Source organism: Leucoraja erinacea, chromosome 22 (assembly GCF_028641065.1).
Source record: "Leucoraja erinacea ecotype New England chromosome 22, Leri_hhj_1, whole genome shotgun sequence".
In the NCBI taxonomy this organism is placed as follows: Eukaryota; Metazoa; Chordata; class Chondrichthyes; order Rajiformes; family Rajidae; genus Leucoraja; species Leucoraja erinaceus.
In genome coordinates, this window is record NC_073398.1 from 16,696,243 (window position 1) to 16,712,233 (window position 15,991).

General features: G+C 40.4%; 1 protein-coding gene across 1 annotated transcript in view; it reads left to right on the plus strand.

The window, feature by feature from the left end:
- tbc1d22a (TBC1 domain family, member 22a) overlaps nt 1–15,991 on the plus strand; it is a 170,861-nt gene that overhangs the window by 121,717 nt on the left and 33,153 nt on the right.

Genomic DNA, 15,991 nt, shown 5'->3' on the forward strand with positions numbered 1-15,991 from the left:
GACAATCTACCTTGGAACATGCACCTGAGATAATCTGGGTTGGATAATAAATCTGGCCTTGCCATAAACTCTTCGTCGTGGCTCGAAATTTAAGGAAGTAAGTTTGTGGTCTTGCTCAGAAGATGTTGGTGGATAGTTAAAACTGTCTATCAGGCTCCAGCATTTCGATCTATTCCGCAACATATCTTTAAAATTGACATTTCCAGGATGACAGCCGTTGATAGGGTGTGTGTTGAATGCAGTGAAAATCAGGTTTATATTTGGACTACTGTCCAGTGATTTCATCTGTTAAAAGATAAAAATATATAGCACATCAATGATAGCAGTCACGTTTCATGGACAACGCTACTTATTGCTGTGGTTTGGTTAAACAAATCCGGAGTCCTTATTGTAAGGGTTATTCTCTTTTTCTACTAACTTAAGAACTATGGTAGGCTTGTGGCCTTTAAGAATGACTGTAATATGTTGATGTACCTTGCACCCTGATGGGATTTATATGCCAGAACAACCTCCGAATTGGCAAGAATTTGAAAATCATAGTGACATAAAGATCAAGTTGTGGTTAGAACAAAAGTGGACAGGAAGAGTTTCTTTACATATCTGAGAAGGAAGAGAGAATGAGGCTTGAATGAGACTGGGGAAATACTTACGGGTAACAAAGTCGTGCCAGAGGAGTTAACAATGAACAAAGTCATGGCAAACGTAGATTATTTTCTTTGGAATGTGATAAGTTAAGGGGAAACCTTAAAAAAACTATGTACAATTATGAGAGGTAAATATAGGGTAGACAATTGGAATGGGTGGAAATGCCAATGACAAGAAGACATAGCTTTAACTAAAAGGTGCAAACTTTAAAGGCAAGGTGCAGGGCATGCTTTTTGTATAGAGGATGGTGGGTGCCTGGAACATGCTGTCAGGGTGATGGTGGTGCAGACAGATGCGATAGTGGTATTTGACGTTTGCAGATTGGCGCATGGATATGCAAGGAATGGAGGATATAGATCGCATGCAGGTGGATTAGTTTATCTTGGCACCATGTTTGGCACAAACAATGGAGGCCGAAGAGCCTTTTCCTCTGCTATACTGTTCTGATGTTCTAAGGACAAGACATTTTCAGATTGGCAACTTTTAATCAATGAAGTGTCATACAAATTAGTGCTAGGACCACCAGTATGAACTAGTGAATTGGTTAAAATAAGAAAATTTACAGTCGTCAAATAATTAGCTAATTGTTCAAAGACCAGCAATATGTAAATGGAGAAAAACTTGAAAAAGATGCAGCACAAGAGTTTAACACTCCTTGAGCAAGGAACACAAGTAGACATGAAATCGAATAGGATATTAGCCCTTATTTCAATATAAAAGATATAAGGTTAAGAAATCTTACTGCAACTGTACAAGGTAATGACGAGACCACATCCAGAGCATTTTGGCCTCCATATTCAAGGAATAATGTTATTTCATGAGGTGATACCAGGTATAGAAGGATTTCTCTGCGAAGAAAGATGAGATTTTAATCTGCAGTTGAGAAGAATGATCTCATTCAAGCATTTAAATTTCTTAGGAGGCTGAACAGGATAAATGCTAAGAGGGTATTTCCTCTCAGGTCGGAATCCAGAAGGACGTAATATCAAAATAAGGAAGATCCATTTAGACCGAGATAAACATTCTTGAGGTAGAATCTCTTCTGAACTCCCTGCCAAAGACAACTCTGGAGGCATGAACCTGATGTACATACAAGGTTGAAATTGTTAGTTTCTATTCGGGGAAATGTAGGTTAAGGGGAAAAGGTAGGAAAGTGGGTTTGAGGAATGTCAAATCAGGTGTGATCTTATTGAATGGTGAAGGAGGCTTAAAGAGCAGAATGACATGCTCCTGTTCCAATTTATTATGGATATATGGTCTAATTTACCTTTACTATAGGCTTCATTTTTCTTAGCTAACCTGTAAATTCACTTTTTTTATATCTTACATTCTCTAGGTGATTTACCTTTTTCTTCTTCATCAAGCTAGTTTTATTTATTACCGTAGCATTTACTGCACAAACCTTGCATTTCTCATTCCATTTACCATCGGGTCAGTAAAGTCACAGGCGTAATCATGAGGCCAATGGTTCTGACTCTGTCCTTACGGCTGACTGGGAGGGTTTGTTAAGTAGATCAGTGGTATTGGGATTGATGTGTTCGTGTTCTCCACTGCCAATCCAATTAAAGCACAATTTACCGAGAGTGCTTCCTATTTCCAGATTTTATTCAGTGGCATGAATTTAATTTATGCATTTAAATATCAATAGTCTGAATTTCCCTTTCATTTTGGGTTAATTTAAAAAAATGTTCCTGTCAGTGAACAGAATAAGTGGATAAAGGAGTCCAAGTTTTGAGATTACTTCCCGAACTTGACAATCTCAATTGCATTGCCACGGAGCTTAGCAAAACCTAAAGTAATTGCAAATTAACTTGCTCTTTCAACTTTTTTTCATATAAATAACCAATAGATTAGAAAGTAATAGCTAACCACTTTGTGTGGTCATTATCAAAACTCCAGCAGAACCAGCTTTTAAAATGCACTGAGAGCAATTAAATAAAAAAAATCTTCTTTAAAATAATCATCTTTTAATAACGCTTCCATTAGGTATAATGCATAAAAGAGAACTGAGACCTATTTCATTAAAGATAAAATGCTAGTTTCTAATTTTCATCCTTTGCTGAGGTTACATGCCTTATCGTTTCAATACTACAATAACATGCTAATATTGCTATGTAACTAAATTGTTCACGACTGTATATCATGCCGTTTCTGGAAAGTGTGGTTCAAAAGGTTTGCCAATAATAAAAACTTCCCAGGTCTGCAAAACATTTCTAATAAATAGTTATTAAAGTGGTATCGTTTATTTTCAAAATTTAAACATATCGTTCTGATTCTTGGCTGCCTGCATGGACATAACAAATGTATGTGTGTTTTAAGAGACCTAGAGGCAGGAAGTTCATTCTTTGTCAGAATTTCTAATTTTTTTTCGTGAATTTAGTATTTCATGAGACATTAATGGAAAATTCCACCAAGGACCAGGTTTGGACAGCTGGAGGTAGCCCTGGATTGGCAGATGCTGGTGGATGTGGACCAACGGCTTACAGTTCCATCAGAGATAGCCATCACCAACTTGAGGCCTGATCTTGTGCTCTGGTCGAACTCTTAGCGCATGGTGTATTTTGTGCAGCTCACAATCCCTTGGGAGGATGCTGTGCAGGAAGCCTTAGAAAGAAAGAAACTGTGATATACAGAGCTTGCAGCGGAGACAGAACAGCGGGGCTGGAGAGCTAAGATCTGCCCGGTAGGTTGGATTTCGAGGATTCGTGGCAACATCTACCTTAAGACTGATGAAGGACCTGGGGATCAGCGGATAAGCCCTACGCCAGGCCATCAAAGAAATATCACGGGTGGCAGAGCGAAGTAGCCAGTGGCTCTGGCTGAAGAAGAAAGACCCCATTTGGTCTCCCAAATAACCGACTAGACAGATGCTGAGGGGGGTGGTTCTGGGACGCCAGAATGCACCGCTGAGCCTACTGGAGACGTCGTGGGTTCAATCAGTGAAACGTCGATGAAAGTAGGTGCCCACTTGATAACCCCAATGACGTGTCTGCCTAGCCTTTCTCAACATCGGAGGAGCATAGGTGAGTGCAGAAGGCTCCCATCACCATCAGGAGTAATTTGATATTTGGCACTTTGGACTTTTAACATCTAGTCCTGTGTATTTGTAAACAATTTGCTTAAAGTTAAAGTAGCTCACTTTTTTAAAATACAAATCCAGAGGACATCTTTGCCAAAAACTTGTTTGAAACTATTACATCGAAAACCCCCAGATGTTGGATTTCTCAAATGAAAACAAAAAATGCTGAAGGCACTAAGCAGGCCAGCCAGGACCTGTGGAAAGGGGAACATAATTGATATTTCATATCTATACTTGTTGATCAGAACTGGGTTTTATAGTCCAGAGTGAAGTAGGGTCTAATGGGTAGCTCTTGATGAAGTCATCAGGTTGATCGATTACTGAGGCCGGAGGAGAAAGACGAAGGACAGGAACAAAGAGACATTAAAGTTGAGAGATGAGGCCAGTTAGAGGATAAAAACAAAGAAATGTTAAAGGTATAGGAATAGTCAAGCTATTTGGGTTATCATTCCAACATTTTCTGTTTTTATATACTCAAATCCATTTTCAGTGCCTTGCATAAGATTCAGCACCTGGCTGGTGCATGACTATCTGGGCTTGAATCCAATGTGTTTGATTATGTTATTTTCTTGGACCAGTAACTCAAGGTGATGAGCTTATAATGTTTGTAGAGGTGGAAAATTGTGGATATTTTGGGTATCCTTAAATGGGTTGTACAATGGGTCTTTCTACAGCTTCAAACGTGCAGCAATGTACAGTTTTCTCAAAACTTTAGGTGCATAATCGGAGATTCGACCAGGCTCAGCAGCCCCTTCCTCATTATTGACCCAAACATTTTTATCTGTTCAGTGTATTTGACGTCAAGGCTCTTCTTATCATTGACTTTTTTTTCTCCAATTTTTCACCTGCTGTGAAGAGGTCATTAAAGTTAATCTCTTTGCGCCCTTGTTTGTTTCCATTTATTAATGTGTGTTTTGGAATTTGCCATTTTTAAGTCATCGATATGCCAGCTAGTCACCATTAACATTGTTGGGTTCCTTTGCTTCATTGGATCGTTATTCAGTTTCTTTGATGTCAACCAAGCTATTATGTCAACCGAGATTATGTTTTACATCTGTTTTCCTATAAATTTTTACCATGGTGTGCAGTGTTTCACTATCAGAGAAACGGAAAGCTCTTCTCTCTTTGCAATAGTGCCTTCTGCAGAAGGATAATTTTCATGCTTTCAAAGAATGTTGATGTACATGGTGGCTAAGAATAGCATGTTTGCTGGTGTGTAGTTTGTTTGGCTGCTGATTGGAATGCATTTTCTTGCAAGGTACTTCATCATGCTTAAGAATTATACATGGTTTTCTGGGTGAAGTTTGATATCTACCATTGTTTTGTAAAGGTATACTGTGAAACCTTGCTAGTTTGATTTCTTGAAATGCAAGCGATGAGATAAGTATACAATGCTGTTTTGGTGCTGTAACTGCAAGGACCCAGACCCAGATGGAACTGCATTGTGAGTGTGGAAATGGGTTGAAAACCATTTAACAGCTAGATGTAGCAAAAGATGAGGACAAAGACTTGATAAATATGGCAATTGGCAGCAAGGTTAAAACGTTTCTGAGTTAGAGTGAGAGTAGGAGTCATAATTTTAGTTCTGAGGCCTGAGTAGGATTTTCCATAAGGGTTGGACATGCTATGGGCTAGCACAGATTCCCATAGAAACATTTATTTGAGGAAAATGACTGAAGGCGAAATTTTACAACCTGAGGACTATTGAAAGGAAAGTTGAAGAATAATGTGAAGGGCCTTTGGAGCATCCAAGTTAGGGTAGTGGTGCAGAAGAATAGGATATATACCAGTTGGTGCCTGAAAGTTGGAAATGGTGTCATTGGCCAAGTTTCAGCTGTCGATGGAAAGATCAGAAAAGGAGGAACAATGAAAATAAATGTAACTTGTCAGGAACGAGCTATTTGGTCATTAACTCTTGTGTGTCTTGGGGAAAAGAGAAATGGCTGTGTGTCTGATTGGTGACCCTGTTTGGAGGCTATGGAAGGAAGATCTCCATAGGAGATGAGATCAGTGATTGATAAAATGAGCATCAGGTGTTTGGTAGTGGTGTGCAGTTCAAAAGGAATTCTGACAATGTTTTGGAGTACTTTGGTTAGTTTATGCACCAATAATGGTCCTCGTCAGTTTATTTGACAATATTGGTGGAATGGAGTTCCATAAGTTCAAGGAGAGTAGATTTGTGAGTGGGGAGAGTGGGGGAAAAATTAAGATGGTAATATCCCCTAGTAAAGGCACAGTATCATATTATGTGGTAAGAAAAAGAGCCAACATTTGGAATCGGGGGTGCTATTTAGATTATAGGATTGAACGACAAGATAGAAATAATTTTAAGATGTATTTCATACTGTTCATTATTACCTTAAGAGTATGATTTTAACACAAATCTAACATGTAGTTAAACTTGACACACATAAAAGTAAAACAAGCCAATAACAAAACTTGGTTATTTTGAGTCAGATGTGGATGTTTAGGTTCTGGAATCTATAGGTAGACACAAAATGCTGGAGTAACTCAGCGGGACAAGCAGCATCTCTGGAGAGAATGGGTGCTATACATGTTTGGTTCAATGTTTGATTCAACCTGAAAGCTACTGCAATTAGTCGGTCCTTCACGGGTTTCACTGCATTTCTAACTTTCTCAGATTTGGCATTTCAAACCTGTCGACATTAAGCCAGGGGGCTTGCCCATAAGTTGCCCACGAAATTTGCCAGAAAGCATTGGAGCCTAATGTTTTGACAATGTGAATTTTTAATTTTGTGTTGAACTTGAATGGTTTGAAAACCACCTTTCTGGCTTTCAAAACTACCTGTATAGATTTGGAATTTAACACTCTCAAATAGTGAAGATTTAATTTGAAAAAATATAATAATTGTTTGCGTATCTCTCAATCCCATTTTTGCTTTTTTTTCTGTACATGATTTAACAGAATCATGCATAATCTTTTTTCATCAGTCTCAGATGTTTATGCCTTTGTGCTGTTATGATCAGCAGTAACCATGCTGAATGTTAAACACTATTTAATTGATTGCAAATTTTGAAATTGTATCAAGACCGTTTGTGAACCTACCTGTTCATTCCTAAATATATTAAACATTCTACTTGAGTAAGGCTATGTTAGTGTGCAAGAAATCCCATTGGTTCTTGCATTGTTGACTCCACATTTTCCATATCCTTGTGATGAACCACCTATTTACTGGTCTGATTCGGGTTATTTAAGCATATTAGATGATTTCAGAATCCTATTATTGATGATTGCTGAAATCGTTACCTCAGCAAATGGTAATCCAATACAAAATTATCCAAATGTGTGCAATTAAGAAAAACAGCTGAGAATTGTAATAATGACCCATTTTGAAAAGAAAGTGTGTTTGCAAGTTCCCAAGTATTTAGTATTTTGTTACATTTTCGAAGTTGATATTTTTCTTGGATAAGATTAAGTAATTTGTTCCAGATACATGATTTTCCTTGTGTTGTGTTGTGTTGTGTTTCATTACTACAAAATTGCAGCTGGGAGGTTAAAGAATGAGGTCTCCTGAAAAAGGTGCATGTTATTTTTTTCACCAGATAATTGGTACCAAAATTGAACATGTAATGTATCATTTTTGAGTCTAACTAACTTCAGAAGCATGGCATATGGTAACAACATCTCTGCGCTTAGTACTTCTTGTCAAGCCGCCTTGGCCAGAAGAAAATGCAGCCTGGTAGAAAGCCATAATGTTTTTAGACCATTGGCTATTGTTGGGAATGTCATTATTTACAATTGTGAATAGTATTGCAACATATCAAAGGAAAATGCAGTAGTAAACAAAAATATAGGTTGTGCATTCCTGCAACAGGCTCGAAGTGAAAGTACATTCTTAAAATAAAAAAATGGTTAGGATACACTTGTCTTGAAAGTTTATTTTTCCCCCAATGGAAGTCAATTGAATTGAATTGAATCTATTTCTCATTTATTTGTCATTCAGACCTTTCGGTCTGAACGAAATTTTGTTGCCTTGCAGTCATACATATAATAAAAATGAAAAAAACACACAATAAACACAAATTAACATCCGCCACAGCGAGTTCACCTCCTCACTGCGATGGAAGGCAAAAGTCTTAAAGTCTTTGTCTCTTCCCTCCTTGTTCTCCCTCTGCGCCGAGGCGATCCAGGCTTCGGATGTTGTAACCCCGCCGGGCGATGGTAAGTAATGTCAGACCCGCGGCTGAATCCAAGTGCCGCGAACGGGCCGGTTCAAACTCCGCGGCCCGGGTCAGTCGAAGCCACAGAAGCTGCAGCCCTCCAGTCCGGCGGACGCAGCTGTTGTTGAGGGAGCTCCGGAAAAACAGGTCACCAACCTGTGACCTGAGAGCTCCCGACGATGTCGTCCACTGGCCCGCGGTCGAGTCCACCGGGCTCGTGGCCGAGCCTCCGAGGTCGGGTCGCCGCTGCCGCCAGAACGCCGCCACAGCTACGAGGCCAGGTCGGGTCGGCGGAATGTCGCTACAGCTCTGAGGTCGGGTTGGGTTGCCGCTGCCGCCGGAGGGCTGCCACAGCCCCGAGGCCGCCAGCTCCGCCATTAGGCTTTGGCGTAGACGGAGACTGAGACAGGGAATACGACAAGAAAAGTCGCATTCCCCCGAAGGAAGAGACCAAAAACATGTTTTTCCCACCCACTCACACACATACACAACCTAATAAAACAAAATTAACTAAAACAGGACAAAAGAACAACAACAAAAAAGAAAGAACAGACGGACTGCAGGCGAGCCACAGCTGCTAAGGCAGCGCCGTCATCTTGAACTGTCAACTGTATGGTTGAGTCCCCAGTAATTAGTTCCAGGACTATTGTTTCTGTTTAAAATATATAATGATGACTCGAGTGTATAGGCCACTGTTGTTAATTTTGCAGATGACACCAATCAAGGAAGCTTAGTAAATGTGAGGTGGATAGTAATCGATTTCAAGGAGGTGGCAACAGGATAATGGAGTGGGAAAACGGGTGGCACAATAATGCATTCTTGTTTGGTCGGGAGATTGAAAAGAGGTAATATCATCCACAAGGCCCAATTCTGAAAGGGGCACAAGAGCAGGTTTGCAGGTATAGGTACAGAATGTATTGAATAAGGCAGATTTGTGTAAGTGGTTAAAAGAAGGCAGGGAGAGTGCAGTGGAGAGATAAGTTTTTTTGGCCTTCCATCACAGCAATGTGATGGATGTTTATGTAAAATGTAAATTATGTTGTGTCTGGGGTCTATTTGTGTGTAATGTATGGCTGCAGAAACGGCATTTCATTTGGACCTCCAGGGGTCCAAATGACAATTAAATAGACTATTGACTATTGACTATTGAACATGTAGAATCTTGATTTTTATAAATAGAATCAGAGTACAGGAGCAAAAAACTTGTGATAAAAATTTTATGAAATACTGGGTTAGTTACAAATGGAGTATCATGTCCAGTTTTGGCTTCCACATTTTTGTAAAGACCTGAGGGGTTTAGAGAGGAAGTTGATTTCAGATAATTGGGTATATAGATAACGTGGAGAAACCTTGGTTGTTATCTTTGCAATAGAGAATATTGTGAAATATCTGATAATTTTTTCAATGATCAGCAGTATCATCTAAGTTGCTAGAAACAAGTATTTTTGAATGGACCACATAGCAAGGAACACAAAATGAAAGTGGCAAAAGAACAAATGCTAATATGAGGAAATACATTTTTAAGCAATGAGTTGTTAGGATTTAGGACTATCATCTGGAGTCTTGGCTTGGAGGCAGATTCAATTTTTAGCATTTGAAGAGAGATTTATAAGTGAAAGCAGAATATGTGGATAATGTGGAGAGCCCATGGAGTAAATGTGGAGAGAATAAGTGGGTCTTGGTAGATTTCCTTTACCTCGGGCCGATGTATGCACAATGCCCTTTTTCATGCTGTAATCTCTCTGTGATCTGAAATTTGCTGGCGGATAATTGTTAACACAATAGCAAGATTATTTTTGGAACACGGGAGTTGTTAATGTTGGATGTTATCATGCTCATAATATGCAAACATATCGCCTATAAACTCGCTAATTAACCTTGGTATCTTGTCTCAAACGTTCCACAAGTTGCAAACAGGAAGGATATTCCATTTTATCTTTTCTTGTCAGACTGCACTTGTGATGCAGAGTATTTGGAAATGCACTTCACATGACTGTCAGCAGCAGCAAGTTCTTAAATTTTCAAGATTATAGTGCACAGTGGGTTATAAAGGACTGCTCAATTATATCCCCTTAAGTGGTTTACTTTAAAACAAATTATTTGCTAACTATATTCCTTTGCAGAAATTAGATAAAAGCTGAAACAGCAATTTAGACTTGTTTTCCCAGAACAATCGAATATTTTTAAACTCTTTTCTAAAGCTGAAACATTTCTAAAACACATATTTTATGAATTTTGTAGTCATTGTCATGAAGTACTATTTTTATTTTTTAAATGTCACAAAACTAATCATAATATTAAATAACAAAAATATGAGGTTTGAGTATATACATCTGGAAAAAAATAGAAATAGCGCTGTGCATAACACTGAATATGAAAATGTTCACCCAGTTTCTGTGGTATATCCTTGCACTCCATGAAAGTGCAACTTAAAATTGCCATTAGTGTGCCATGTTAAAAGAAAAATTGACCATGTTTTTAGTAACCTTGAAAGGTAACGGCAGTTAAAGATTGCTTGCCTGAATTGGACTGAGCTCTGCTCTTTTTAGATGGTTTTTAAAAAATGCTTTCCATGAGCACTTCAAAAACAAGCTTGTGTTTTCACTTTTATTCCCTTTGCTACTTGTTTATATCAATCTTAATTGAAGGTTAACCAAAATAAATCAAGATCAATATCAAATCAAATTATACTCTCTGGTTTTAGCTATTTTAAATGGATTGTAGAACATATATATGTAAACAGTTTTATTTCATGTTGTGACCTTAAAACCAGAATATTTCATTTGATATTGTGACCTTAAAACTTCAGAATATCAGATAATTGAATAACTAAAGATATTCCGTTTAATGCAGTTCTATAGTTTTGATTTGCTTTATATTAATGGTGCAGCACTGACAGCTGGGCTTCCTCTAGAGGTCACTCTTGTTACTTTAAGCTTGTGCTTTTTAATGGGAGAGAACGACATTGGATTGTGTTCCAAGTATCTCAACATTACTTAATATAGTTCACTGTGGCGTCAGAGACAGTCTATGTTTGAATGACACACATCCCATTATATTATTCGTATGGCACACGTAGTGTGGTCGTGCTGGTGATTCTCCAGATACATAGAAAAGTACAGCATGGAACAGGCCCTTCGGCCCACGATGCCTGTGCCAATCATGATGCCAGAATAAACTAATCTCATCTTCCTTCTGATGATCCATATCCCTCCATTCGCTGCATATCCATATGCCGATCTAAAAGACTATTAAACACCACTACCATATCTGCTTCCACCATCACCCATGGCAGTGCATTCCAGGCACCCGCACATCTCTTTAAACTTTGTCATTTTCACCCAAGAGCTATGGCCTCTTTGAGATTTCCACCTATAATGAAACAAGTTCTGACTGTCTACCCTATCGAAGCATATTGTCAGTTATTTTAAGTCATCCAGCCCAGAACCAATTGTGAATTCCTGTCCTTCACGTTGCTACATATTCCTGTCTGGATATATGATGCATATCCTTGCCTTCTTGCAGTCTCACTGCATTGAATTTTCTATGCTGGGAGTGAGGCAGGAGAAGTGAGGTGGCTATGCAGGTTAAGATGTAGGGCTAGGCGCTGCAATCTACCTGGTGACGCAGTGAGTGTGGGTTATTACTGGTGGACTGGCTGGATCATAAATCCTCTCATCACCTATTGGATGTGTTCAGAGCTGCTGCAGACCACTTTTTTGTTTGGCTGCACATCTCAAAGTACACCACTGAGGTTACTATTGTGAAATCTCTGGGCTTTGAAGTGCAGAGCAACCAATGATGGAGTGTGGACACCGCTGTTTCCATCACATCTAACAGCAGGTAATGAAAGAGATCACATGCCCAGGTGCTTCCAGAACCTAATAGTTGTCTGCACACACTGTGCTATCTCTGACGCAGCTCTGAGTATCATATCTGAACATTGAATGTGACCACACCCCAACCCACCCCACAACAGCCCTCATAATTGCAGGTAACTTATTGATGTTCCCTGATCAGATTCCCAGCAAACAGCTTCCCAACACAACAGCAGAGAGAGCAGAGATTCCGTCTAGGCTCTGTGCCTGATAGTGTGCAGCATCCAGGATGGCAACAGTCCATCACTGCTGTCATGTACTCGTCTGTAAACGAATACAGGTGCACAACCTTTTATCCGGAGTTCCGGAAACCGAAAAACTCCGAAAACCGGCCATTTTTTCCAGGATGTCGTCTGCACACCAAAGCTCGCGTTTGGCGCCAAACTTGACCCGAAACGACCCACGGTCAACCCAGGTCTGTACTACTGTAGCGGCTGCCTCCTCCCCGGAGACCGGGGAGACACTTAAACATCTGTAAATCATTGCTTAAATGTTATTCAGTTAGTTTGGAGGGCTTTTATGTGAAGGGGGGTGAAGGGGTAAACTTTAATTCTTAGGCCCCTACCTGGTCGGAGAGGCGGGGAGCGGTCAATGCCTTACCGGGACGCCGTGCAGTAAGCTCCGCAGCGCTGGGGCTGCAGGCATCCGGCCGCGGGCGGCGCCGGTTGTAGCTCCGACCCCGGCAACTCTACCCCTGGCTGTGAGGCGCTCCAAATCCACCGCCGCCCGCGGCCGGACGCCCGCAGCCCCAGCTCCGCGAATGTTGGGAGTCGGCGGCGTCGCAGCGCTGGGATACCTGCGGGGAGCGGGGAATGCCTTACCGGGTCGCCGTGCGGTAAGCTCCGGAGCGCTGTGTCCGCCGACTCACAACATTCGCGGAGCTGCGGGCGTCCGGCCGCGGGCGGCGCTGGATTTGGAGCGCCTTGCAGTCAGGGGTAGAGTTTCCGGGGTCGGAGCTCCAACCTGCGCCGCCCGCGGCCGGACGGAGCCCCCCAGCTCCGCGATGTTGGGAGTCGCCGACCAGGTAGGGGACTAAGAATCAAAGTTTCTCCGGGGAAGAGGCAGCCCGCTCCAGACTTTTCAAGCCGCCCGCGCTACCTTCCTAATCTACGCTAAAAATCTTCCATTCGGAAATCCGAAAATGTCCGAAATCCGACAAGTGTCTGGTCCCAAGGCTTTCGGATAAAAGGTTGTGCACCTGTAATGACACCTTTTAGTGTTGTCATTCCTGGAAGCACATCCTGACCACTAAGTGCAGGTGTGTTTTTGTTAACATTATATGTTGCTCAAAGCAATAAGACGATGCAAATGTGGCACGTAACCTACACGGTAGAGAAGAAAAATTATGCAATTGTTTGCACTTCTGCAGTGTATTGTAATTTTTGAATAAAGTTACTTTTAGTGCTTAAGTATATACAAGATTTAATACAACGGAGCTGCCCATGGGACTCATTGAATTGCTATAGTTCATGAGTACAATTTAATCAAAAATCACAAAAGTTGTAGTTTGGCTATTCACATCCAAATATATATTTTTAATTATTACCCTTAATGTGGAATAATAAATTACTCTTGGACTGCAACTTACCTTTTACTCGTGAGAATTCTCATTCATAGAAAATGTGCAGCACACAACATCGTTTGGCTGAATGTTGTGCCAGGTTACATCCCAGTTTCCAGGAGTAGACTTGTGGTCCAACAACTCGCGCTTCTTCAGGCAAACGTCCAGGTATTTTTAAAATATGGTGAGGGTTTCTGGCTCCATCATTCTTCAAAGGCAGCAAGTTCCAGAACACTACCACCCTCTAGCTGAGTACCAATTCCTAATCTCCCCTCTAATTCTTCCATGTATTATTTTAAAACTGTTATTTTATGCACCTCGATTAAGTTTCTTATTAACCTCTGTTCAAAGGAAACAATTTCAGCCTATCCAATTTTCTATGCATGTGAGGAAAGTGAGGTTTGTCTGAATTCCTGGCAGTAAGTTGTGGCCCTACAGAGTCATAGACCTATGCATCATGGAAACAGGACCTTTGACCCAACATGTCCACGCCGACTTAATAGCCTAACCTGGCTAGTTCTACTTGACTGTGCATGCCGCATATCCCTTGAAACCTTTGCTATCCATGTAAATGTGGTAATTGTACCTGACTCTGTGACTTCCTCAGGCAGCTCATTCCATACATGCATCACCCGCTGTGTGAAAAAACATATCCCTTCGGTCCCTTTCAATCTTTAATCTCTCACCTTACACCTAGCCCCTCTAGTTTTAGGCTGCCCATCCATAGCCATCCATAGAAAAATATTGTAGCTATTTTATAAACTTCCATAAGATCACTCCTCAGTCTCTCCTTGTAACTCAAACCCATTAGACGCGGTAACTCCATTATAAATATTTGTTTGCACCCTTTCCAATTTAATATCATCCTTTCTGTAGCAGGGCCCACCAGTACTGTACATGATATTCTAAATATGGCATTACTAATGTATTATACAGCTGTAACATGGCGTCTCAACCTACTCAATATCCTGACCAACGAAGGCAAATGTGCTAGATGCTTTCTTACCATCATATCTACCTGTGTTGCACTTATAGTGGAGCAATGTACCTGTCTCCTCTGTTCCATGACATTCTCCAGGGCCCTACCATTTACTGTGCAAGTCCTGTCCTGGTTTGTCTTACCAAAATGCAACACCTCACATTTATCTGAGTTAAACTGCATCTATCATCACTCTAACATGGGTTATGCACTAAGATGTGGCATTAATGTAAGTATATAGCCCTGTACTCGCATTATTAGTTTTAAATTGATATATAATTTAAAAAGCAATCGATGAGTATGCCATTATAGAACATTGCGCCGAATGCTTTGCTTTATTATAACTGAGCATTGTAAATTATGGTTCTCAATTTGTTAGTCAAGTATAGTGTAGGAACCATTTATGTTTAGGCTAGCCACTGTTGGCATATTATATTATTTTTTCTAGATATTTCTAGCAGCATTATTTGGACACTTGGGGGGCGGTCATTTGATGCAGAGAGGGGTGTAACATATGGGCTTAGGGTACAGGGAGTGATCAGACCAGGATCAGGAGGGGGAGGGTATACAGTTCGCACCAGATCAGATTAAACAGAAAGCTACAACTTGTATGGGAATAAGGTGAGCCTGGTAAGGTCATCACTTTGTTTGTACAACTACTTCAATAAATGATCAATTAAACTGGAAATAACGACTGGAAGATCTGTTCTTTTTGGTCTGCGTAAGATCACTGCTACTTACCTGTGTTGTAATGGCAATGGGAGAGAAGACACTGGAAAAGTTAGAAATTGCCATAAGGTTAGGTCACAGAGTTGTAGAAAAATTATTATTTAGTCTAAATCATCATAACCTGTATAATGTTTTGGTCCCAACCCTAAATGCCATCCTTCCACAGATACTACCCACCCTCAAAGTTCCTCCAGTAATTTGTTTTTGTTAATGTTTTGGATATTTGAGATCTGCTGAGCCAAAACTAATAAATAGTCTGTATATAGATATACAGAGCGCAGTGGAGGCCAAATCACTGTATGGATTTAAGAGAGAGTTACATAAGAGCTCTAGGGGCTAGTGGAATCATGGGATATGGGGAGAGGGCAGGCACGGGTTATTGCTTTGGGACGATCAGCCATGATCACAATGAATGGCCTCCTGCACCTATTTTCTATATTTCTAGGTGTGGTATTCTTTTGAAATTCAAGTGCTAATTATCTGCACTATCTCAATTTCCTGTTTACGATCAATAATAATAATCCTATAATAACAACCATTAACTATGACATTTGTAACAAATTTTAATTGTCAGAAATGGTGAAATAAATTCCTCCCTATGATGATTCTACAGCAAAACAGCTAAATTACATTAAAAATAAAGCTGCAATTATGTGACTAAGTGGTGCAAAATTTTGAAATAAGCTAATACAAAGTTTATTTTCCTTTAAACTGAAAGCAAGCATGTAGATCCAAATTCTTGATTAAGCTGCAGACGAGTCGGCATCTGTTGGAGCACAAGGTACTAGTTGACATTTTAGGTTGAGAAGCAATATCAGGACTGAGGAACAAGGAAATATTGCCAGTATACAGCTGTGGGAAGGGTGGCGGGACTGAGACTTGTGGGCGATTTGTGGAACCAGATGGGGAAGAGTTGGGGCAGAGGCTAATCGGTGGTG